We start from the raw sequence: 27,761 nt of genomic DNA, 5'->3' as shown, positions 1-27,761 counted from the left end.
AATCGAACTACTGACCTTTCGCATGCAAGGCAAATGCCCTACCTCCTCCATGCTATCTCTCTGGCCCCTGACTTTGCCTATTTTCTACTCTATAAAACTTATAGTACTTTTGCAGTAATTCTCCTTCTATTCTTAGATTCTGTGTGTTGTGCACCTGACATTCTTAGTGTCTCTTACACAGTTACCTTTAATTAAGTCCACAAGTAAAAGTCTACCTTTGCTGCCTCAGGTGTTTTTGCAGAAGTCTTCAGTATCTGCCTTCCTCCTATTACAGGACAAGTTACTTACATTTCAGTGAGACTCACATTTCTATACTGGACTTAAGCTCTACAATGCAACATTTTCTTTTGTTTTGTTTTTGTTTAGGGGGCTACATTCATTAGTGCTTATAGCTTATTTATTATGTATGATCAGAAATTACTCATGGCAGGCTCAAGAGGCCTCATAGTATCCTGGGGATTGAACCTGAATTAGCCATGTGCAAGGAAAACACCTTACCCACTTTCTGGTCCCTACATTCATGAATATTTGCTCTTACATGTTATCCAAATCGGAACTGATTTCTCATGGGGGCCATAAAATGGGTGAGTGTCTTATTTTTGTTGTGTTGTGTTTTCTTTTTTTTAAATATAATTTTTATTTTAATCATAGTGGCTTACATATCGTTCACAGTAATATTGCAGGTACATATTTACATTGAATCAGGGGAGTTCCCACCACCGAATTGTCCTCCTCCCACATCCGCTCCCATCCTGCCTCCCATATCCTCCACTCTCTTCCCCCAGGGGCTGCTAGAATGCATGGTCCCCTCTGTGTCTAGTTATTACTTAGTGGTCTTGTAACTGTTTGGTCTTGGTACCTCTATTACTGCCCCTTTAATTGGGAGGCGGGACTAGATAGTTCAAGTTATGTGGTTTTGTTTGAGGAAGAGAAAAGTAATAAAATGGGGTAAAAATCATCTATGCTGACTATGAGCAGAATCATTCTAGAGGCTCTCCTCCTTAGTTTGAGAGACGAAGGGGAAAAAAAGAAGGTGAAATACCACAACAGTTCAAAAAGAGATATCAAATAAGATATCCAGTGAGCACTGCAGCAATAAAGATAAGCACCACATAATTGCTATGGTCATGAGATAGAAAACATGACAAATCACAAAAAGGAAGAAGAGAAAAGAAGAAAGAAAAAGTAAAGTAAGTATTGTGTTTTCTAATATCCCTATTCTCACCTATGAAAAATAAACTAATTTTAATATTATGAGGCTCAAACACTATGTTCACCAAATTTTAGTTATTAATATATTTATAATTTTCTTCATTCTGTTATGGAGAAAAGCACTCTAAAATTCTGATAACTTTAGTGTATCCTCCAATGGCTATATCTTTACTTATACATTATCTCACTGAATATGTAAAGCTACTTATACATAGGATAAGTGATTTAGCCTTAAAATAATGATTTACACATAGTAATTCAAATATTAACATTTTGAACCAACTTCAGCATTATTTGAAGTTATTCAAAATTAATATATAATGACCAATATGTATTTATTTTTAAAATATAGCAATGTCACTTTTTATTTTCCAAGCCATAAGTCTTCAAGCATTTCTTTGGGAGAACATGTTCAAATGGAGAACATATCATAATAAAATCAAGCTGTGTTGGTCATTAGTGGTTTTAAAAGATTTTTATTTTTTTACAACTACTTTCCAGGACAAAACAAATTTCACATTATTTGAAGGACGACTAAATATTAGTATAAATAATAATATAAGTTATTTTTATAACCTTGAGAAAAATGTTAATTTAGTTGAGGGATAAAGAAACTGTGGTTCATATACATGATGGAATATTATGCAGCTGTCAGGAGAGATGAAGTCATGAAATATTCCTATACATGGATGTACATGGAATCTATTATGCTGAGTGAAATAAGTCAGAGAGAGAGAGAGAGAGAGAGATGCAGAATGGTCTCACTAATCTATGGGTTTTAAGAAAAATGAAAGACATTCTTGCAATAATAATTTTCAGGCACAAAAGGGAAAAGAGCTGGAAGTTACAGCTTACCTCATGAAGCTCACCACAAACAGGGATGAGTTTAGTTAGAGAAATAACTACGTTTTGAACTATCCTAATAATGAGAATGTACAAGGGAAATAGAAAGCCTGTCTAGAGTACAGGCGGGGGTTGGGTGGGGAGGAGGGAGATTTGGGACATTGGTGATGGGAATGTTGCACTGGTGATGGGTGGCGTTCTTTACATGACTGAAACCCAAACATAATCATGTATGTAATAAAGTTGGTTAAATAAAAAAGTCAGTTAGCCTTAACAAATAATTTTTAATGAAACCATGGGCAATAATGTACAATATTATACATATCAGATATCTGATATACAATACCAGATGTACAGCAGAAGAGGCCCAGATAATAAGTATAATGAGATGATGTCCTCTGTATCTTGAGGTCAAAGGTAATACCTATTTTTTATGAGAAAAAAAAAAAAGAAATGTGGTGTCTCAGAAAACAATTTCTTTCCTCATCTGGAATGACATGAAAACTTAATTTTCTCATATTGAATCAAACTGTTAAGAAATTATTGTAACAGATTGAATACTATGATAAATATACTCTTTTATAGAGTTTTGGACATTGTTGCTTAAAAAGCAGGCTTGAACTCTCCATGAGTTCATTGTAGAGATAAATTCTTAAAAGCTTTTCAAAGCCGTACTCTTGGCTCTCTCAGAATTTAATTTTCACTGATTATGTTTCTATCAATTTTGGGACATATAACTATAATATAGACAGAAGAACTACATCAGTGACAATTTGTTATACCTTGGGAATGCAACCCTATTTTATGTGTTCATGGAACACACATATATTTTCTTAAAAAATGTTATTGTAGTTTAGGTAATGTGGCTATAATAGTGTTAACATTTCACTTGTACTTTTTCATCTATTTATATTTTGAGTTAAAATACTCTTGTTTTTAGAATAGGGTACAAAAATGTTCTTGCTGTTAAAGCGGTGTCTTAAGAAGAATGAAAAATGTGTATTATGGGAATGAGTTTTATAAACATCTTATACTTTTTTTTATTACCCATTCAGTTATATATGGTGAGGTTCTGACCTTTTTTTTTTTTTAATTTTGGGCCACATCCGGTGATGCTCAGGGGTTACTCCTGGCTATGCGCTCAGAAATTGTTCCTGGCTTGGGGGACCATATGGGTCACCAGGGATTGAACAGAGGTCTGTCCTGGGTCAGCCACATCCAAGGCAATGCCCTACTGCTGCACAATGGCTCCGGCCCCAGGTTCTGACCTTTTTAAAAAATAATTAAAAAAAAAAATAAATCACAAGGGCTAAAGTGATAGCACAGTGGGTAAGGTGTTTGCCTTGCACTTGACTGACTCAAGTTTGATCTCTGTCATCCCATATGGTTCCCCAAGCCTGCCAGGAGTAATTTCTGATTGTAGAGCCAGGAGTAATCCATTTTTTTTTAAAATAGTAATTTCTTTATTTAAGTACCATGGTCACAAACATGTTTATAATTGGGTTTCAGCCATTAAGTGCCACCAAGTATAGCTCAAAAACAAACAAATAAATAAAAAAGAAAAAAGAAATTAGTTGAGTTTTCTGATTGACATTTTTTGTAGGAATGCTTTGTTCCATAGTGATAAGTCAATAAGTAAATACATTTGGCAATCTCACAATCCTGGAAGTAAAAACACTGGTTTAATATTTCATGGCTGAGAAAATAAATTATCCCAAACTTCTACTGACCTATCAGCCACCACTTTGGAGGACAGTAACAGAACAAACTTTTGAATCTAGCTTCTTAAGACCCCTTGTGGAATAATAGTATTTTTGAAATTCAAAATACCTCTACTCAAAGTATTAGCAATTTTAAAATATGCAGAGGGAGAGAGAGAGAGAGAGAGAGAGAGAGAGAGAGAGAGAGAGAGAGAGAGAGAGAGAGAGAGAGAGAGAGACACGCAGAATAGTCTCACTCATTTATGGGTTTTAAGAAAAATAAAAGTCATTTTTGCAACAATCCTGAGACAATGAGAGGAGGGCTGGAACTTCCAACTCACTTCATGAAGCTCACCACAAAGAGTGGTGAGTGCAGTTATAGAAATAACTACACTGAGAACTACCATAACCATGTGAATGAATGAAGGAACTGGAAAGCCTGTCTGGAGTACAGGTGGGGGTCGGGTGGGGAGGAGGGAGATTTGGGACATTGGTGGTGGGAATGTTGCACTGGTGAAGGGGAGTGTTCTTTACATGACTGAAACCTAATCACAATCATATTTGTATTCAAGATGTTTAAATAAAGATATTATAAAAATATGCATCTTTGGGAGCTAGGAAGATAGCTCAAAGAACTGGAGTTCATATTTGCATGGGTTAGCCCTAGGCTTGATACGTGGTATCACATGGCCCAGCAGTGAGCTGGAAATAGACTTCCGAACATCATTGGGTGTGGCCCAAAAGTCAACTAAAAAATTCATTCTAGTTCCTTAAGATAAGAATTAGGGTCATCTGTGGGACAGAAATAAGATATAACATTACTTTCTTCATGACTCAAATCATTTTTATGAGTATTGGAAATTTCAAAATTTTAATAGAAAATTAAGTTTTTGATAATATATTTAGGTTCTTTAAATGATCTATCAGCCACTATAACATGTTGTTCTTTACCATAACATTGCTTTTCAACATTATTTATAAAGGATTTACTTAGTTAAATTGAAGAGCAAGTTGCTTGGTGTTTTAGATTGGATTGTATGAGTTTAAAAGTGGAAGGAGCAGGTATTTTTTCCATTTGGTAGAAATAGTTTTATTTCTGATTTTATTTGGCCATATGGAAAACTTTCAATTTAACATTTGCTTATTTTTATTTTTTATCTTTGCTAATAGAGTCAAATAATTAAGACACCTTTAGGTCTGTATCACAGAGAGTCTTACCAGTGTTTTCCTCAATGTATTTTTTTTTATGGATTCAGATCTAATATTGGGGTATTTAGTCTATTTTGAGCTAACTTTTGTGCACAGCATGAAATATCAATTTTATACAAAAATCATGGCATATTTACACACTGGAATACTGTGCAGCTGTACAAAAAGCTAAATTTTTGCAGTTTTCTGTGACATGGATGGAACTGGAGGGAACCATATTGAGCAAAGTGAATCAGGGAGTGATAGATTCTGGATGATTTCACACAACTGTGGTTTAACAAAGCAAGGGAATAGATAGTATTCAATGGCTCCTCCTTGGTTCTGAGTCTTAGAATTGAGTATATTGTGCAGGAAGGTGGTAAGAGAGTCGGGGAATGATCAAGTGGACTTGAGGTAATATGAACGGGGACAATAGTGAAGGGGTTAGGGCACTTTGCTGTTGTGAGATATGGAAACTCTATATCAAATTCATATTAATACTTGATATCCTGTGATCTAAAATATAATAATTAAACAAAAAATAAATTCCCAAACTAGAAAGGCAAGAGAGAATTTTTCCTATTTGGACTTTTGTTCTCCAAAAAAGAGGAAATAGTGACAATCTAGGATTCACTTTCATGGTTGCTAAAGAGCGAATATTTATCCTGAAAATTGTCAGGAATTTATTCATTCTCATTAAGAAAACAGGACATCATTTTGAAATTAATTTAATTAATTAATTAAAACAATTTCAAAAGTTAATTTATTAGAGCAATAATTAAAACCTTTAATAAACCACGTTTCCACACAGAAGAATTGGATAGGTCTGGAAACTAAAATAGATTTAGTTTTTATTACTTGCTTAGTAGGATTCTAAAATTTTCATCTTAGGAAGTTTAATTTTAAATGTATTTATTGGATATATAAGGTTTTATCAACAAAATAACTATTGATCTCCAGTCTTTGGGCAATCATAATGGATGCTGGTCTTACAGAAATTGCTCTATTTACTCTGGTACCCGTTGTCCAGTGTGGTTCATCTGATTTGAGATCTGCTGTAAGCATAAGATTCAAACACTAGATTTCCAAACGAACGTGGAAAAAAGTCAAATATACCAGCACACTATAATATCAATTACAGGCTGAAGTGACAATGTCCTGGATCCATCTTTAGTAAAGTGCTAAAATCTATTTTATCTTTTATAAATGTATGAACTAAAATACTTAAAATGACATATGTGACTTACATTATAATTCTGCTAGGTTCAGTTGTTCCAGAGAATTACTGAACTAGTTAAAACATCACAGATACACATTGCCTGAGGGATGTGACTTTATGAATGAATCAAGAATGTGCTAAGCATATTTTGTTTATAAAAAAAGATACTGCATAAAGAATTTGAGGGAGAAAATAGATGGCTGGAAAAACATCTGTAGATATAATGGCTATTATGAGAGATTAGAGGGGCCGGAGAGGTGGCGCTAGAGGTAAGCGCCTTGCAAGTGCTAGCCAAGGAAGGACCACGGTTTGATCCCCCGGCATCCCATATGTTCCCCCAAGCCAGGGGCAATTTCTGAGCGCTTAACCAGGAGTAACCCCTGAGCATCAAGCGGGTGTGTCCCCTCCCCCCAAAAAAATAAGAGATTAGAAAATAGAGACCTCGGGGGTCGTCTTATACACTGAGTATATCCCGAAAAATGTTTCTATATGCCGCTAAACGAAACAAAAAAAATCAGGCTGCAGAGTTTCCAAATCTCTTTTGGTGGTTCAGTGCTAGGGTCAAGGATGGGGTGTTTGGTTCATGTAGTGGGGAATTGCCAGAATTGCCAGAAAAGGTGCCTATGATAAGGGACCAATCACTGCAAGGCTGCTCAGACCGCCTGTCTAACTCAGCCAATCCAAGCAGGCTTTTGATGCATGCAAATTAGACAATGTCTATACCGAATCTACACTGGCAAAAGCCTGCTCAGATTGGCCAGAGTCAGAGAGGAAGTCTATTACAGTATAACCTTTGAACCTTTGCTTGTTGTGATTGGCTCACTGTGGTAGTGGTACATACAGTTGCAGCACAGGAACGCTCTGTCTGATACAGCAAATATAGGCCTAAACCTATGTTTTAACTGCAAAATTAGGGGGTCGTCTTATACGCCGGAAAATATGGTACCTATAAAATTATAACATTGATAAGTCTTTAAAACATGCTACAGCTCTTACACCAACAAATTTGATCATGTCTAAAAGAATACATATTTTTAATCAAATATACTAGAGAATATGGATTATCACATGCATATTAAGTAGTTGAAATATACTGGAGACACAAAGTAAAGGTAACTGCTCAATAAATATTTGATAAATATCTGATGAAATAGGACAGATGGCAGAAATTGTTGGTTTTAGTCATTGATTGTCTGAGAAATTGAAATAGTGCTTGGACCATAGAATGTATAGAATGTGCACAAGAAATATTTGTAATGAAATAAAGATAAACACACACAAATTAAATAGGAAAACTCATTTAAATGGTCACTAAGTGTATCTTACACTGTCTTTTAAAATGTATTGAATAGAAAAATCTATTAGATAGTTGTCATTCAAAAAATAGATGGATTGGGAGCTGGAGAGATAGCACAGTGGTAGGGTGTTTGCCTTGCATGCAGCCGATCAGGATGGATAGTGAGTGGTTCAAATCTTGGCATTCCATATTGTCTCCAAGCCTGCCAGGAGTGATTTCTGAGTGAATAAAAGGAGTAACCCCTGAGCACCATCAGGTGTGACCCCAAAAAACAAAACAAAATCAAAAGATGGATTATTTTTAAATGTTACTAGCTTTACAGATGTCTTTAAGGTAGTTACTTTATAATTTTTATCCAAAACTTCTCTGCTGGCACTTTGGAATAAAACACCGGAGTCAGTGCTTCAAAAATTCTGATCTTGTGAACATCAGTTTTGTTATTTTAAGCCATGTTGTAATAATAATTTTAGAGAGAAGAAATTCTTAATGGCTGTGGGTGAAATAATTAAACACAAGGTTCAGTTATTGACACAATTTTAGTAAAAAGTAGAATAAAGTTAGTGTATTTCAATTATAAATTTAACATACATTTTTATTTATTTTGCAGCGTACCTAAAATAGATGTCTTACCCTTGAAAGTTTTTCTCAATTAGACTAAGAAACTGGGAATAGTTTATTCCCTGAGTTCTATAAAGTCCAGAGACATGTAGAATATGTAACTTATGTAATCAGATGAAGAGGGTAAAAATTAAATTTAAGATCCAAGAATAGGTAAAAACTACTGTTTCTCCAGCTAGTTAGCCAGGAACTGTGGAATTTGTAACAGACTCCTGTGGAATTTGTAACAGGTTGCTGTATGAGTTATGAGTTAGGATGAGTAATCACTCTTTTATTTACATTTACCCCTATACTTAGTTGCTGGATTCCTCTTCCTGCTCTGTTGTTTGCCTCCTCCTGCTGAATGCTCCTGATACCTCCCACTCTTATTTCTGGGTCTTTACAAATGCTCTTGGATGCCTTCCCTCCCCCTGTCACTTTCCTGATTTGGCTTATCTCCCCTCTCTAAGGGAAGGCTACTGCACAGTCTTCTTGCTGTGAGCTCATATTGGCTCCCCACTTCTTTTTCAGAATCCCGATTACCTTCCAAAAGAGCTGAATTGTCTAGGTTTGCATATATGTTTGTAAAAAGTTAAATCTCTAGTGGCTGTTTCCAATATGTTCTATGACCTGACACCTTCCCTTCTCTCTTGACTCTTAAGGTTTTCCACATTATTTCTCCTCCTTAATAGACGATTTTTCCCTCTGGAACCATGACAAAAGCAGCATTTCTCCATGATTTACTAGGGAATTATTGACTTCACTGTGTTGTCATAAAATTCATAAATCAGGTGAGCAGGACATGCTAGGAATTCATTGATAGGACATCTCTCTCTGAAGGGTTAAAGAATTGCCAGCAGTGATCAGGCCTGCACGCACACTCTGGCTCCTGAGATGGTGTTGACAGCCAAGCAAAGAGCTTCTTCAATAATCCACTCTCATATTCAAGTTTTTCCAGATGTGAGAAGTAATTAAGTCTTTGCATTTATTGAAGGCGTGTATGCTTTTCGAGAGGGAACTGGCAGCTGTGGTGAATTAGCTCTGCTTGAGTGCATTTGTGTGTGTTGTGTGTGTATGTGAGTTGTGAGACTATACATGTATACAAGCACATATGTGGTATTTACCAATAGGCAAGCTTGGAGATCAGACCTGAAAATAAAACAAAAAGCTGATGTCAATAAACAGTCATAATTTTTACAGTTATGTCTTACGTAGTTGTAAAATTGGGAGAATAGGGTTTTATTCAATAATACTTACGCATTTCCCCAAATTTTGTTAAAGCCATGAGGATAATTGAATCATTTGCATCTGTTAAAAGATCTATTTCTTTGAACAATGAAGTAATGATTTATGACACATAAAACACACACATTCCAAAGCTTTAAACTCATTAGTGAGGGCACCAGTTAAATGTTTCAACTGACTCAAAAACGAATTTGAAGAATAATATATAACAAAATAAAATACAACAAATGCTGGGATGAATTTGCAAATAGATACAAAAGAGCCTATCATCAAGGCAATATTCAATCGCCTTTATAGACTTTGTATTTTATGAACCGAGCATTATCATCACTGTTAATCATTCAGTAGTTTATGGAGTTATAAAATACTTCAAAGAGACTAAGAAGACATTAAAGGTTAACAAACACTAGATAAGAATATGGGTTATCTTTTTTTTCTCCCCATCAGTTTGAATATTTTGCACTTTCTTTGGTGATATTTCTTACATAAAACTCTAGTAAAGGGGTCGTTTTTTGGTGGATGGATAGTCGGTTTATTTTTTATCTTTTCTGGGTCTTTGATTCTGGTTGCAAACCACATTAAAAACATCTCCAACCTCAGGCACTTTGGAAGAAGTATAGGAGTGTTGTAATATTCACTTCATTATTATTAACACTTAACATTTCAAGTCATCATGAATGAAACCAAAGTTCTTAAGTTCACTGAGTGTCTGAACATAGGTCAGAGATTTCCAAATGTACCTCACCTAAGGTCAGACCCCCCCCCCTTTTAAAAAATAGTAACTCAGTGTCCCTAGAGTATTCCTGGTGTATTCTGCCCTTTATTGGCCCAGCATTCCTTTAGGGTCAGTATTACTCACTTTAGGAACTGTTATGATGTTGCCAGAATAAATTTTGGTCAGTATATTTAGAAGAGCGCATATTTATATTTTATTTCCCAACCAAACCAACCTGGAAATTTTATAGCAATATTGTTCAACTTATCATTTCTTTCTTCTAATAGTCCAGTTATGATGCAGAATCTGTTTGTGAGCAGAATCTGTGTGTATGTAAAGACAAGAATGCAAGTGAATTCAGAACCAAACACTAGTCAGTGTAATTTTAATAGTATACTTGGTAATGGCGCTGGTTATTCAGGTTGCTTTGCATGCATTCTTTTGATTTCTAATTAACAAACAGTAATGACTAGCCATTAAGGAGGAGAAGGTGGGCTTAATGAATGTAAATTGTAAATCTAGATAGGGCTAATGGTAAGCAAAACTCATTTCTTTCAGAAAGAAGATAAAGAAGATAGATTGGCTTAGAAAGCTTACATTTTCTTGTTTTAGGGGAAAATTTCTCCAACTCAGCTGTTCAACTTTTCTTTTGGATATATGCCATATGATATGAAGCAAAACTTGAGATGAATCAGGAATTCAGTTGAGATCTAGGAACCTGTTAGAGGATAATTGTTTATACAGAAAAAAGGTGAGTCACATGAGCATATAAAATGATTCTCAAGGGAAGAAACCCAATAAGATAAATGAATGCCTCTCTCATTTAAACTATTGAGGGTGACTATTTTAATAGTTTATGATATTGTATGTTATTTACAACAAGACAGGCTGAATTAGTTTTTATAATGGAAATGACCACTGTATCTCTGCCAGTCTTCCTCCATTCAAGAGCTGAATTTTGATCTCTTTTAATTATGAATCTTCATTTGTAAGTCATGCATGCATCATCCTGCTAGGAAAAACAGATGCTCTATTATTGTAAGGAAAAGGAAGGGGAAGGAAGATAGTAGAAGTAGCAAGGGGCTAATCTCCCTTGTAAATATATGGTCATATGTCATCAAACCCCTTTTTGATCCATGGCACCACACATGGTCCTCCAAGCACTGCCAAATACCAGGAGTGTTGTTTGGAGCACTAGGAATAATTCCTGAGGACCACTGGTTTTGTGCAAAAACCAATGCCAAAGCCCCCCCAAAAAAAGAAAAAAGAAGGGGGAAAATATTAAATATGTACCCAAACCGAGAGCTTCTTGTCTACTGTTACCTTAAGAATGGGAGATATTCACGATAATGCCCTGCACATGTTTCTAATCTCTGTGTAGTGTACCTGAATGCTGAACTAGGTGATTTTATATTTGCTTTACACATAAGCATCAAACCATAAAAGAACCAAAGACCTCTGTATTTTCATTATACACAGTAGCTCTGATCCTTGCATTATGAAGAATCTGAAGCCCTTTGGCATTTAGAAAGATGTTGTGGTCCAGAGTATTACTATGACAGTCATGAAAATCTGTGACTGTATATTTTTTCTCAGAACCTGGATTATTAGAAGAAGCTTGTGTTTGTAGTGTCCTTATTATCTCCTGGCAGTTCAGGATTTAATTTTATTTTATTACTGAGAATTAGAGGTAGAGAAGGTCGAAATACTTTGGCCCTAGAGACTGGGAGAGCCACAACTACTGGGGGGGGGTGAAGGGGGGAGTCTAACTGTGTGTGATATGATCCTATTCTGCAGCTGAGCATGAATAGAAGTCTAGACTAAAAACTAGAAAATGGTCATGAAATGGTCCATAAGAAAAGGGGACTTAACAACTATAACAAAATGCTCCTTTTGGGAGCCCCAAGGAAAAAAATCTGTATTCAACATGCAGTATCAGACTTGGTTTCCAAAACAAAAAGGCTGGCTGGGAATTTTTGAAACATGAGAGTGATCCTCCAAGTACAAGACCTAAATCATTTTAGAGAACTGTTTACTTGACTTTTGTATTATACCTACAGGTGAAAGAAAGAAGACGGCATTCAATCAAAAGTAGTAAAAGATCTAGCTTACCAAATAATCTATTATTTGGTCTGCAACCATTGAATGATGGTTTTTCATTTTTCACCATATCTTTTTAAAAATATATTTATTTATTTAAGCACTGTGATTACAAGCATGTTTGTAGTTAGGTTTTAGTTACAATAAAGAACACCCACAAAGTGTCTTACTCACTGTTGCCTCTCTGACATCATGCTGGGTAGCCAGCATAATGCTTACTTATATGAATAAATGCAGGGTAGTATTTAAGTTCTGCTTCCTGTGCTCCATGGAATAATTTTGTGAATAAGACAAGTAGATAGTTCCTCCAGAATTTAATTTTCTTCTCTGTGAAAAAAAGACTTTGGTAGGATTAATTTTTGGAAAGATCACTGTGTCTTAAAATTTCTGAGATTTAAAATCTTCAGTGGAAGATTGGGGTTCATATTGCATGTGGTCTTTTGTTTTGTTTTCAGAGCACTTATATCCATAATCTCAGCACAGTGGAAACTTATTACATCAGAAACATATTACATCTTGAGAAACCACATCATTGGATTCAAGTGTGACAAAGGTAACCATGAACAGCACGAGTGTTGTCCCTTTAACCATTAACCAAGTAGTATTTTATAAGCAGCTTTTGTCAAAATTCTCTTCCTACTATGATAAGGGTTGCAAAATAGTTTACAGAAAGTGCTTTTTCCTTAAAAATATAATATCATGGGCGAAGAGGTGGCATGAGAGATAAGACATCTGCCTTGCAAACACTAGCCTAGGAAGGACTACAGTTCCATCCCCCTAGTGTCCCATATGCTCCCCCAAAGCCAGGGGTGATTTCTGAGTGCATAGCCAGGAGTAACCCCTGAGCATCAAATGGGTGTGGCCCCAAAACAAAAAATAAATAATATCATGGGGCCAGATTTATAGCACAGTGAATAGGGCATTTGCCTTGCATTCGGCCAACCCAGGTTCCAATCCCTGGCATCCCATATGATTCCCTGAGCCTGCCAGGAGTAAGTTCTGAGCACAGAGCCAGGAATAACCCTTGAGCAACACCAGGTGTGGCCCCCAAGCAAACAAAAATATATAATGTCATTAATTTCTCTATAAGGTATCTAATATCTTTTGGCAGAGGTCTTTATATCTTCATTCTTGTGATACCAGGAAATGAACCGAGGGCCTCCTGTATGCAAAGCAAACACTCCACCACTGAGCTACTTTCTCAGACCAATTAGCCAAGGACTTCAGAGACAGGAATTCACACCTCTGCTCCTTTATGGAGCCAATATAAGCGAATTACTCTATTGGGTTCTTTATCCCACAACAGACTTGCTTTGTGACAGCATTGCTCTTTGGCATGTAGATGCTAAGGATTGGTGATTCCACTTAGTTGGCCTGTATTAAAAATGCTTCCATGAAAAGGTCAACCTTCTACAGGCCTTTCATTTATTTACTTTTTCACTAGGACAAATCTTTTAAAATATGAGTTTGCAAAAGAATGCAAATTTTCTAGAATATTGGTATAAAAATAAGAATGTAAGTGGAAGGTTGGTTAATAGGTAGATAAGATAAAGTTCATGTTGGGGAAATGCGGACTTCAACTGCTTCCTTAGTTATGGGACTTTTAAAACCTTCAGTGTTGTGCAGAGTAGATAAGTGTCAGGGGGTAGAGATTGAGACATAAGTTTCTCAAATGTATTTTAAAATATCCCTTCCTCTCCAGAATATCTTGTGAAATGTTGGCTCTGGAAAAGAGTTTGAGAAGTAATTTATACCCAAGGACACTAACATTTTTTCTCCTGTCAGAATTTAAAATTTAGATAAAATCAAGGCAATTAAAAGTAAATATAAAACTAGCTATGTTGGGGCCCGGAGAGCTAGCACAGCGGTGTTTGCCTTGCAAGCAGCCGATCCAGGACCTAAAGTGGTTGGTTCGAATCCTGGTGTCCCATATGGTCCCCCGTGCCTGCCAGGAGCTATTTCTGAGCAGACAGCCAGGAGTAACCCCTAGCACCGCCGGGTGTGGTCCAAAAAACAAAAACCAAACAAACAAACAAAAAACTAGCTATGTTATCAAGAGAAAATGGCATCATACTGGGCTACTTAAAATAAAGCACTATTTTTGAATAAAGTGTTATTTGATAGAATTAGGTCTAGTGCTTGACCATAGGGTATTTTTTGATATCCTACATTTATAGGCTATGGCTTTGTAAAATTTAATTTACAAAATGTATCAATAATCAAATTGATATATTATGAGCTGCATAGTCTTTGAATTACCTATATTGGTGTTAAGGGTATCATTTTTTTTTGTTTTTTGTTTTTTGGGTCACACCCAGCAGTGCTCAGAGGTTACTCCTAGCTCTATGCTCAGAAATCGCCCCTGGCAGGCACAGAAAACCATATGGGATGCTGGGGTTTTGAAACACTGTCCTTCTGCAGGAAAGGCAGACGCCTTACCTCCAGGCTATCTCTCCTGCCCCTAAGGGTATCATTTAAAAATTTATTTTAAATTACATAACTAATAAAATCCTATTATAAATATTGTTAATTTGTTTTTCTAAACTTTTACATGTCTGTAACATGTTATATAAAAATACTAAAGAACTTGCCAAATTATTCTAATAGGCAGGATTGAAAAGTAATTATTTTTGAGACAATAAGTGCTTCTAGAATCCTTAAAAGATGTGTCAACCTAAGTTAACTACAAGTTTTTGTGTTTGGTGATGTGTACAATGAAAATAATGAATTTCAATGTAAGACTAACAGTTTTAATGAGCTCAGAATAGATTCTTTCAAATTGTTCAAAGGTCTTTTCATAATAAATTACTGACCTTTAATTAGCTAATATGAAATGTTTTTTAGAATATGAAAAGTGTATATATGGCTTATGAAAACTTTAATTCTGGTTAGTGCAATGAATTTAAAGTCCTCAGATTCATCCACACCAACTCCCAGTGAAGACTGACATTCCAGTCAAAGCTTTATTTAGATGGTGTCAAGGAATCTTTGTGATAAGGGGCTTTGCAGGAAGCTTGGGGCCCTCTGGGGGGGGGGGGCGCTCTCAGGAATGTGAGAGCTGAGTCGTTTTCCAAGACTCTTTAAATCTCTTGCAAACTATTTGATAAATAAATAGAATTTGTGAAATAGAACTACATGGTCTCTCTTGGATTTCTTAACCAGGATAAAGAATGTTGACTTGCAAAATTCATAAGCTTAAATACTATGTGAAAATGTTTCCACTGGGGAAGCTTGTTCTGTACAACTTCCCTCCACAGTCCTGTTCTGTCCACTCATACACAGTTGTGATAAGGAGAGTGAAGTGTGGGCTAAATAGAGAGGTACGCTGGGCAAGGTCATTTCTGCCAGAACACTGGAAACCTCAAGATCTCAAGGGTGCTGAAATCAAGTACTAGAGACGTGTGCTATTCTAGTAAATATATATATGTATATATATATATATATATATATACATATATATACCTACTGTACATATATAAAGAATCAGAATGAAGGTCCCTGTATTTGAGGATGTAAACATTGAAACTGAAGAGGAAGAAACAGGGGAAGAGGCAAATGAAGGCAAGGTGAGTGGAAGAGATCAGGCTGAAGAACATACTTATTTCTGTCTACTGATGATTAGAAAAATGTTTCTTTTTGTTTGTTTTTCTTTTCTGACTAGGTTTTTCTTAAGCCTGTTATTGAAGACTTAAGCATGGAATTGGCCAAAAAATGCACTGAACTCATTAGTGATGTAAGTAGCATCTGCCATTTTGATTTATTATTTTTGCATTCCTTATGTGGTGCTGTTACATTACTAAAATCTAGTACTGGGGAGAGACTGTACCTCTCTGGACCATCCATTACTGGAGGTTTCTCAACCTTTATTCTACAATGGCCTCTTTCTGACCTTGTTTCCTTCCTATGGCTCTTTGCCCTACTGATTCGCCCTGTAGTCTCATTTCACTGCTTCCCCATATGTGGTTTTCAGCTGTGTCCCCCCCGGAATATATTAGGGACCTACAGGGGACCATATGATTGAGAAATGCTGTGTTCTAGCATTGTGATTTCCTCCTAAGGTCACCACACAGAGAATTATATAAGTTTTCAAGTTCTTCATCCAGAATCCTGTCCCTTATGGGTTTCACTATCACTGTGGCAGTAAATCATAGAGCATTGACTCAGCATATTCCTTTGGAGAATCCCAAATGCCACTTAAGCTTTTATATGATGAAGTTATTTGTTTCATGAAGATCTCTATCTGATTGAATACTTAAACACATACATACACACATACAAAGTTCTGCTTTTTTTTTTTTAAGGAATCTGTTGAGTACAATAGTACTGAACCAGAAAAATATATAGGCCTGTATGTTGGTAATGAAATATACTTCAAGATTTATGAATTATTGAACTACCTAATCAGGGCCCCGTGAGCTGGATGATATCACTGAAGAGGACATTTTTAATTGTGATTTTCAGTAATTTGGATCTGTCTCTATTATATTGCAAGAGAACTTGAGGGCTACTTCATGTCAAAATGTAATTCCATACTAGTAAACCAATAAACATGTAGATGGAATTCTCACTGAGTCAGGAAAAGCACTGATCATGAAGGCTAAGAATTTCGAGTCTCCACATTAAAACAGTTGTCAGAGAATTTCTAGGTCAAAGATGAGAGGCTCCAGAAAGGCAAACAGGTGAGCACAATGCCACTTTCTCTGCTACAAGTGAGCAACTTGGTCAGTGAATTCACAAACACTTGGCTTCAAAAGAAAGGCTCTGAGCAATGACCAAGTGAGCAGAAATGATCCCTGAAGCCAACCTGTCCCAAGTTGTGATTTGGCATTTAAATTTAATGCCTGTGGAATGAAATAGTAGCATCAGATATGTTGGCTAAGTACATTTTTATTCATCTGCCTCAGGTTTATATGTGACTCAATTGTCTCCTGGTTTCAGGAAGAGCTGAAGATATTTGACATGTGATATAATTGTATTTTAAGTTGGAGGTTTCTTTCTCCATATTAATAATGGTCATAAATTCTTTGTAAACTGCAATGATGAATATGTCAACCACCACAGTAATAGCCAAGGGAATTACTGATTTTTATGTGCCAGATATTGTAGTTTGTGGGGTAGAATCTGTTAATTTTCCCCCTATTTTAGAAGTGAGAAAAGGAAAGATTAAAAAAGGTTTAATCTTAATTTTCCTGGGTCACATAATTAAAATGGTATGGGATGTGAATGCAAATTTCTCTCCACTTTGTTTTTTCTCTTTGGACTTCCATGCAAACTTATTGTTTAGTACACAGATAGTAATAATCTTGCTGCTAGTTAAGCCCTTAAGTTCAGTAGCGTAGCTCTGGGTACATTCTTCAGTGTTAATAGAATTCTATTGAGGTATAGTTGGGCAGAAGCTAATTTGTATAAACCATTCTAAGTAAAATTACCATTTTCAAAAAATAGTTGATGTTGTTTCAGATATTACTTAGTGTGAATTCTAACACCAGCCTGTGGTGAATAGTGAAGGCCTTTTGCCAGGGCTAAAGGCTATTTATTTATTTAATTATTTATTTATGCACTCAGAAATTGCTCCTGGTTTGGGAGACTATATGGGACACCCGCGGATCTAATTGTGGTCTGTTCTAGGTTAGTGTGTGGAAGGCAGTACCCAACTGCTTGTACCACCACTCTGGCCCCAAAGCTAACTATTTAGAATTTCATACTTTTCTTTTTTTTTTTTTTGTTTTCTGGCCACACTCGTTTGATGCTCAGGGGTTACTCCCGGCTAAGCACTCAGAAATTGCCCCTGGCTTGGGGGGACCATAGGGGATGCCAGGGATCGAAACGAGGTCCTTCCTTGGCTAGCGCTTGCAAGGCAGACACCTTACCTCTAGAGCCACCTCACCGGCCCCAGAATTCCATACTTTTTAAGACTCAGGTTTAACTTTCAAAGTTTTTAGGGGGTCAAGCCCAGTGGTGCTCAGGGTTTACTCCTGGATCTGTGTTCATGGATCTCTGCTGGCTGGAGTGAACAACCTAATGTCCAGTAAAACCCAATGTTTCAGAAGTTGGTTGTGATATTAAGGAAGGACTTATTTATTCTCAAGGGTCAATCTTGTTTTAACATGAAGAAGATGGACTTGGAGTTCATATCTCTACTGTATTGTTGGCCTGCCTGGACAGCAAGTTTGAACTGTGTATTTGAAATTGCATTGGTCACACAGCAGAAACATAAAATATGAATGAAGAGCTGCAGTAATACTGAAATTTCCGTCAAATTTGTCCTCTTATGCTAGATCAGTGCCCATGTTTAATTGAATCTTCTGATCTTTTCCCTTCCCGGAAACTTAAAGACAAACATTTAAATGTTCTGGCTTTGTTTTATAATCCATGATATCCCAGAAGGGCATTTATGCATTTCCCTGAGTTTTTTCTTGGTCTGAAGTCTACAAGTTTCTACAAGTGAATTTGGGATCTTGTATACCTGCTCTGCACATTCCTATATCTGAAGCTCTAAAAAGCTGCTTCCCATTCTGCTGGTTAAATCTCTCAGCTGGTGAACCACAAAGATGGGGCCTGCAACAAGATGTCTCTGACTAACTTCATCATTGATGTCACTGCGATGCTTCTCCTCTCCTACTTTGTCCTGGAAATTTCCTTTGGGTCAACCCAAGGTTGAGTGGTAGAGTACAGGATGGGGCCAAGATTCAGGCTTGGGTCCAGCTGTGTCCAGAACCGGGTTGGTTGTGTCTCCCACATCTGGTGCAGTATTTTAGATAGAAACATTTCATAGATTTCTCTTTAGGGATTGAAGCCTAATATTCCTCCATGATGATTCTGATTCTCCCTCTTTAGACTTCATATAGATTGCATAGTCTTTAGGGGGTTATAATAGCTAGAATTTCCATAGCTGCTCATGTATGGATGAACAGTGATTGGGATGATAGTCACATTGAGTTTTGTGACATTTATAATAGTGTTTCTTGGACTTGAAAAATTGCAGAAAGCAGTTAGATTAATCTCACTTGTAGGACATCTTCAAACTAGCTTTCAGTTCTTTTTTTTTTTTTGTTTTGTTTTGTTTTTTTTTTTTTGGTTTTTGGGCCACACCCGGTGACGCTCAGGGGTTACTCCTGGCTATGCGCTCAGAAGTCGCTCCTGGCTTGGGGGACCATATGGGACGCCGGGGGATCGAACCGCGGTCCGTCTCCTAGGCTAGCGCAGGTAAGGCAGGCACCTTACCTCGAGTGCCACCGCCCGGCCCCTAGCTTTCAGTTCTAATGTCCAATTTTTCATGGAACATTCAGGATCCATCCTCTTTTGTTGTGGTCGTTTTAGGACTGCACCCAAAGATTACTCCTGTGGTAATGGTCTGGGCAGCACTCCTGGAAGTGCTTGGGAGACAGACATGTGGTAACAGGGATAAAACTTCATATCCCCACAGGCAAAGCATGTACTCCAGCCCCTTAAGCCATCTCTTTGGACCCAAGGCCCATCCCCTTTTAGTAATCAGTTCAATGAAACTTTACCTGTTTGGTGAAGAATTGAACCCATGGTGTTTTGTGTTGTGCATAGCACTTTGAGAGCCTCTTCCTCCATTGCTTCCACATCCATTCCTGTCTCTATGATCCTTGGCCACTAGCAGACTATGATGTATAACAATTTATTAAAATATTCCATTGGATTGGTACTGGGAATCCTGATGGAATTCTCTATCTAGACAAAGAAATAGCTGTATGTTGGATTAAGAAGCTTCACTCTGGAGTTTAGTAGGATGTATTTATTTTTGTCTTCAACTTATTTGGAAGTAGAGAGGGAGCTTATTAGCTTCTGCTCTGTCCATAGTGTGAGTTTTTTTTTCTATTATCCCCTATCCCAAATTATTTTGATTTTGTTTTGTGGTCACACTCATTGTGCTCAGGGGGCTATCTGGTCAGAAATTGTGTTCAGAGTCACTTTTGGTTGATTTAGAAGAACATGCAATGCTGGGGATTGAATCCAAGCTCCCTGCAGGCACAGAATTTGTTCCAGCCAATTGAAAACTTCCAACCTAACCCCCTTTTCTCAGTTATGAAAGGGAGAGACTTCTCAGAAGTAACTTCTTTTTTAAACAGATTATTTTCTTAAAACCTTACTCTCTTTCTTTTTCTCTCTCTCCCCTTCTCCTTACCTCCCTCTCTTTTTCCATCCTTTCCCCATTTCTTCCTGAGACATTTAGTCAATTCTAATACGATTTTACCAAACTAAACTCAGTGACTCTTTTTGAACACTTTATCCATGCATCTAGTGACCTATCAGAAGATCATGGAAATGCCAGGTGATGGATATGGGTGTGTGTGTATTTTTGCTGCATTTCTTAGGCATGAGTGTCAAGCAACTCTGCAGCTTAATTCTGGCCACATCTGCAGGAACCTCTGACTCAGCATTTTGGTTTGAATTTTTTCTGAAATGTTCATTTACATGGCAGTAGAGAAAATGTTCCAGGTGAATGAACATGGTTTGTTATTTTTTCAATGCAAAAAGTATTTGATTGCTGGGCCCAGAGAGATAGCACAGCGGCGTTTGCCTTGCAAGCAGCCGATCCAGGACCTAAGGTGGTTGGTTCGAATCCCGGTGTCCCATATGGTCCCCCGTGCCTGCCAGGAGCTATTTCTGAGCAGACAGCCAGGAGTAACCCCTGAGCACCGCCGGGTGTGGCCCAAAAACCAAAAAAAAAAAAAAAAAAAAAAAGTATTTGATTGCATTTTTACCTCTTCCATGAGAATCCAATAGTGTTAGCAAAGCTGGGAGAGCAACCTTGGCTCCCATCCCTTTGTTAGCAAGATTTGTGGAAAGAGCCACAGCTCTTTCTGGCATGTTTGACTGAACCTAGTCAACTTTGTACTTTTGCCGAGGAAGACTTTTCCCAAGAAATAGTCCCTGACCATTAGACCTCAGTGTTGTACTTTTAGCCTTAGCTTCTCTCATACTAAGTGAAAGAAAAGAGGCCAGGAGGAGAAAGCACTGTGAACAAATTAGTGTCTTGGAATGAAGAAATGGTGGAATTCACAGACAAAGACAAAGTGAAAGAAATATGAAGGGCCTTTTATCAATAGAGTTGGAGCCTAATTAGAAAATAACTTTTATTATATATTAGCCATAAGTACTGGTGATAGCAAGTAGTGAGACAACCCTAGTGTAGAGACTTAATGAAGAGATGTTTATTTTTCCACATAGTTCAGGAGGTTGCTGGGGAGATGTGGTGGGAGGCAATAGTTTTGGTTCAGTTGATGATATTCTTTGTTTAGGCCCCTTTTCTCCTGTTTTGTCATTGTTAGTAAGGTGACATCTTGGCTTATGATGACTTTTGTTTTTCTGTGAAAGGAAAAATCCAGGTTTTCAAGTGTGGTGCCATCTTTCTTTATAATAGTATCAGTGCTGGTGAGACGCCTTTAGTCTCAAGCTCTCAGTTGAACCCCATCTCCCCTAGCTTATTACTGTCCAAAGGGGCTGGAAAGGACCTTGAATTGCTTAGACCTTCTTGTTCTTTGGGGATGTAGTCTGGATTTGGGTATTTTTCTAAACACATTTGAGTTTTGTTATCAAGAAAGAAGGGTTCAAGGTCAGGAGATAATTTAAAGGATGTTGAATGTGGGTGGTCTGGATTTGATTCCCTTGCATAGTATGGTTCCTCCAAGCACTGCCACAAGTGATCTAAGAACAGTGATCAAAGGAAGAAAAGAAGGAATGGAAGGAAGGAACCTAGGAAATTATTACCATAGTGGTAATATTACCATAGTGGGGGCCAACTTAGGCTGTAAACTATATCCCAGATTGTATTAGTGATTTGTATTTGATTTTATCTATGCTACCCATGTATTGTGATAAAGGAAGATTACTAAGATGTAGCACTTTTCATATATAAATTTATTGGCATTTGCTTACTGCCACTCATGTTGTAAAACACACATTCTCTCTCTCTCATGTCTATTTTATTTAAAAAAAAAAGACAAAAGAGAAAAATGGAGACCACCCTTAAGACTGAACTCTGCCTGCAGAGTAAAGAAAGTAAATACTTCACCCTTATCCATGGTCTTGCCCTGCACATTCTGCTTAGGTCAGAGCTTATCAGGAGAGCAGCCATAGCACATACCACTGAAGGGAGGAATGTGAGTGTGAGCGGGAAAGATGGTGGTGAGAGATAAAAATAATGAGCCAAACTTAAGCGTAATGATGGGTTATTTTCTCTCACACTTAATTACATAACGGAGATTATTTTTTCTCCTTATGATCAAAATAGCCTACTATTTATCATGCTGCTATTAACAATTTAATTACAAGTGACTAAGGAGGGTGATTTGCAGAGACCTAAAATTATGCTTAATCTCTGCTGAGATAAAAAAAAACATAATTTACTGTCCAGATAAGATAAATATGTTCTAATGTTGAATAAAGCAGATGTATTACGTGGCGGGCATTGAATAGCTAAGTGAGCCCTTGTGGGCCCACTTATTACTTGGAAAGAACTTGACTTAGTATGTTTTTTCATTTTGATGACCTGGTTACAGCTCAGCTCATGCACAACCTCTCAGTTAGTTTTAGCATATGACAAATCTCTAGGTAATGTCAACTAATATTCCTATTTGTCATGCTCTGAATGAACCAGGTAGGTAGGAAATACAATTAAACTTTCTTTCAGGTTATGAATAGGGAGACCATGTATTTTAGCACTGAGCTAGACTTTTTTTTTTTTCCTAACCCAAGTATATGTAGTCTTTGGTAGAGGAACAGGATTTTATTATAGGGTGATAGAAATTCTAACAAATTACCTTCATCCTCTCAGTGAATTATAGTTTGTCTCCTTCGTCGCAGTTTTTGGCCGTGACTCTGGACTTCTTTCTGGCTCCTGGTTCATGTAGGTGCTACTCTCAGAGTAATAATTTTCGCCTTTTCCAAAGGGAAATGAGGGACTTATCCCCTTGCTGGTAGGGTCCAGAGAAGGGGAACACAAGCTCAGCCAGGCCTCTTTGAACTCCCTTTTGTTCTCCTGCTTCCCTTCTGCAAGAGGGCATTATCAAAGACCTTCCATCATGGAGTCACTTTCTGGAAAGGTTCTGTTCTTCTTGGGCCATAAGAGGAGACAGAGGAGGCGTGGGGGTGCACAAAAAGTGGGTGAGTTTGCTTTGAGCCGAATTAGTTAATAGCAGGAAGCCTCGTCCTCTAATCCAGCATGTGTGGGTAATGGCGGGCCTTGTAATCGCCCCTGACTTCCTTTTGCCTCACCTTCTTCATTGGTTACATCTGTCCAGAGGACCACTATTTTACAAACCTAAAAGTAGGCAGCTCAGTTCCTGTATAACCAAACAGCTTAATGTTATGGTCAGTGGCTTATAAGGTAGCAATTAAGCCAGCCTGTGTGAGGAAATGAAGACTGTTGGATAATTATGCTGAGCAAGCTGGACATCATATGTGGAGCCGACCTTCTCAGTCAGATAAGCAGGCCCTGGGCTTATCCGAAGTGAAATCTCTCCTTTGCCTCCTCACAACCTTAGTTATGCTGGTCTGGGCTTCAGTTGATTTGATTTGGCGTTTTTGCAGCACTGCTCCATACTGGAGTATTGACTTCAGAGAACAAATTTTATTTCAATTGACTCTTCTGTTCAAAAACGGAATTTTGAAAGGCTTTCTTCTTTCCCTTCTTATATCTATCTGTACAGACATGTTCCCCTTTTCTATTTTAGGTCCATTATAAGGAAGAATATCAAAGGTCTAAGGATAAGTGTACTTTTGTGCCTGATACTCCGATGCTAAACCATGTAAAAAATATTGGTGCTTTCATTTCTGAGGTAAGGTAGCCACACTTGAGACATGCTTTTATGTCCTGCTCCTATTTCAGTCTGTGAAAGTCTGTGCATTAAATTCAGAGAATCACAGTTTCAAAACAGTCCCTAATGTTGGTAACATTTGTATGTTTATGTGATTTTACAAACTATTCCAATAAACTCATGTAAATGAATAAGTTTTTATTACCTATGGTTGATGTATTATATGGATGTGTCTTGTTTTGATACTTACCCTCTTACTGTGTAGATTTCTTATTGAAAAATATATATTTTCATTAATAAATAGAAAGGACTAGTTGTAGAAGTTCCAGAATTTTGTTATCATGCAGATTTGTTGGGTATAAATAATCAAGTAGCATATGAAAGATAAGTACTCTTCACCAGCTGATTTCCAAAAATGTGATATTTTTGAGTTGGCACAGTTCAGCAGAAATAAATGTTCTGATACCACGGTGAGGAAGCCACTGTATTCATTTTCCAGTTGAAAAATTAAATAATCTGTTTAGGACCACCGTGTATGTTGCATGGTAAAGCACAGTGGGTGCTAATTTCTCTCAGGAGCTATTTCAGTTGTCTCTGCACAGGCCACTTAGAAGAGATACACTTGAAAGGAGAATTCCCAAAACTGGTGGAAACCACTGACCTCTAGTGTTTCTTAAATTATGTTGAAAGAAAATCAGTGTGATAGTCTGGGGATGGTTTCTGCTAACATGAAAACGTTGTGAAGAAATTAGGTAAATTTTCTTTTTGAAGTCTCTAAGTCCAAAGGGTTGTGGAAACACAGGCTAGTCCATCAGTCAGAGAGGACTTGTCAACCATGTGGAGAACTTGACTTTGCTTCTTTAGTTAACTGTTGTAGAGTGAAATTTTTTTTCCTGAAGAAGTTAGCTGCAGAGCAAAGAAATAAAAGAAAAAAGGTAGTCTTGAGTGTTACTTTGAGCAAAATCTCCTAAGATGAGATAGTAAAGATAGGAGCAATAATGACTCAGAGATTGTACAGATTGGATTGGTGAGGGTACAGAAACAGAAGGGATAGGGTGGATGGGAGAGGGAGGTCAGGAAGCATTGAGTCCAAAGGAATACAGTTCTTTGCATTCCCTTTCAAGTCTATAAATTCTAGAGACTTCTATTTTGGGAACGATGCAAATATCTTGTTCTTAGAATTGTCTCCACTAATCAAACATGAAACTAAATACACACACAAACATAAACAATTATTTTTAGATGAGTGCATGTGTTTAAGTCGGAAGACTCACTGCTTTCTTGCATATCTAATTCAAAGCCTTTCCCATAGGAATGTGATTTTTTTTCTTCATTATATACAGTATAAAAGATTTTTAAAGTCTTTATTTCTTTTTTTTTTTTTTTTTAGTGTTTCTACTTCTGAAAGATGCTCCTTTTAGTTTCCCTTTAGATGTACATTTTAAATTCTCTATTCACGGTAAAGAAAATTTCCCTTTTTCTTTTTCTTTCCTCCATCAGGCAAAGTACAAAGGTGCATCTAAGGCAGACCTCTCAAATTCTCTGTATAAACAGATGCCAGCTACAATTGACAGTGTCTTTGCAAGAGAAGTGACTCAGCTTCAGAGTGAGGTGAGTGCTTCCAAAATTGTTACGTAATGCAGATAAGATTTAACCTAGTATGAATTATTTAGCTTTTAAAAAATAGTCATCTGTGTTGAGTATTAAGTACTGATGAAAGTTGGAAAGAACTGATTCCTGTGTGGTCAGTGATGGATTCGCCAATGAACTCAGAGATTGGCACGAAGAAGCAATTTTTTTTTTCTTTTTGGGCCCAATACGGTGATGCTTAGGGGTTATTCCTGGCTATATGCTCAGAAATTGCTCCTAGCTTGGGGGACCATATGGGACTCTGGGGATTGAATTGAGGTCCATTCTGAGTTAGCTGTGTGCAAGGCAAATCTCCTACTGCTGTGCTATCACTCCAGCCCGCAATTTTACATTTTTTTAAAAATTTGTCCTTTGATACTATTTTCTCTAGTTTGATTCACTTATGAATATAACACAGATTTGTGACCACATTGTTAAAACAAGTGGCTCCAGAGTCTCTTTATATGTAGATTTGGGATTTTAATTTGGACTATCTCAGGCTATCAAAAAGAGTCCCTATCAATGAGAATTCAGCTATTGCCATTTAAAAATGAATCTAAAATTTTCATGGAAAATGTCATCATGGAAGCTGATTTTGAATTCAGAAGAGTTTGGGAATCTTTTTAATATAGAGTTCATCACATCTGAGGGCTATATAATTCATAACTCATTAAATTTATTGTATTAATCAAATATGATAGCAATAGGGGCTGGAGCAGTGGTGCAAGTGGTAGGGTGTTTGTCTTGCATGCATTGACCTAGGACTGCAGTTTGATCCCCCTGCATTCCCCAAGCTAAGAGTGATTTTTGAGTGCATAGCCAGGAGTAACCCCTGAGCATCATCGGTGTACCCCCAAATATGATAGCTATAAAATAATATAAAAATAAATATATAAAATAATATGAATTATCAATAATATAACTCATAATATTTTCTAATATAAAACCAAAATTATCATTTAGAATAAAATACACTTTTAAAGGCATATTTAGATTTTCTTTTAAATTTAAAAATCTCTTTCTTCTTGAAGGCTGGAGTGATAGTACTGAGGGTAGGGTCCATGCATTTCTTGTGGCTGATCTAGATCTGCTCTCTAGCCTCCCATATGGTCCTCTAAGCACAGCCAGGAGCAAGCCCTGAGCATTGCCAACTGTGGCTCCCAAACCAAAATAAAACATAATTAAAAATTATTTCTTTCTTCTTACTATATTGTATTTTTGTAGGATGTACTCATTTTATATAAATTTAACTTAAAAAAATAAATTTAACTTAAAATATTTACCTCATCGAATTTATATGATTAATCTATTTTACATAAAATTTAAAACTATTCACACTGTTCATTTTTAAAATTTATATACATAAAAAGTTTTGAATTTTAAACTAGTTTATCATTGACCTAAATTTTTGTGTAATCTCAGAAATTTAGCTAATGTGTGTAGCTCTCACCACAACTAAATGAAATATATATGGTATATAAAGGAAAATATATATGGTATATAAAGAAATATAATAAGGGAACAATGAATGGTCAAAGCATCAGAACTAAAGATCCTATCTACAGAACTGAATTTATCTGGAAAGTCAGTCTCTGGAAGAGTTTTTGAGACACTAATGGAGGGAAGAAGTATATACTCTGGTGGTGGGTATAGTATTAGAACAAAGCATATACATGAAACTATTATTACCAGTCTTATAAACCATGATAACTCAATACAAAAAATAAAGAGAAAAAGAAAGGGTACATATTGCAGTTCACTGCAACTTGGATGGGACTAGAGGGTTTCATATTAAGCAAAATAAATCAGAAAGAAAAGGACAAATACTGGGTTATCTTACTCATGTGTAGTATACAGAAAGTACCAAACAGGGGCGGGAGTGGTGGTGCACTAGCCTACAATGGACCGCATTTGATCCCCCAGTATCCCATATGGTCCCCCAAGCTAGGAACGATTTCTGAGTGCATAGCTAGGAGTAACCCCTGAGCGTCGTCACTGGGTATAATCCAAAAACAAACAAACAAACAGACAAGACAACTAATTTCAACACAATGACCAATATGTGACAGGAACCAGCTATACACAAAAGGAAAAATTATGGTGTTTTTTTAAATTTTAGTAACTTAGAAGGTAACTTTTTCAGAGGTTTATATCCTCATTAAATTGGAAAGGTACAACCTTTTTTCATTTTTCCTATAGCATGGATTTGTGTGGTATGCAGCTTAACTAT

General features: G+C 36.8%; 1 protein-coding gene and 1 long non-coding RNA gene across 4 annotated transcripts in view; both read left to right on the top strand.

Annotated features, from left to right (window-relative positions):
• LOC126014520 (uncharacterized) overlaps positions 1-15,821 on the top strand; it is a 48,444-nt gene extending 32,623 nt beyond the window's left edge. Inside the window, exons 2-3 of the long non-coding RNA XR_007497567.1 lie at positions 12,600-12,669; positions 15,778-15,821. This is a non-coding gene — a long non-coding RNA (uncharacterized LOC126014520). The remainder of the gene's footprint in view (positions 1-12,599; positions 12,670-15,777) is intronic.
• The window catches only part of NEBL (nebulette), a 380,095-nt gene that overhangs the window by 243,222 nt on the left and 109,112 nt on the right, over positions 1-27,761 (top strand). The gene's annotated exons all lie outside the window — the stretch shown is intronic.

The sequence above is a fragment of the Suncus etruscus genome, chromosome 7, assembly GCF_024139225.1.
Source record: "Suncus etruscus isolate mSunEtr1 chromosome 7, mSunEtr1.pri.cur, whole genome shotgun sequence".
NCBI classification, from domain to species: Eukaryota; Metazoa; Chordata; class Mammalia; order Eulipotyphla; family Soricidae; genus Suncus; species Suncus etruscus.
The sequence above is the reverse complement of the archived record's forward strand: the minus strand, read 5'-3'. Positions and strand labels throughout refer to the sequence as shown.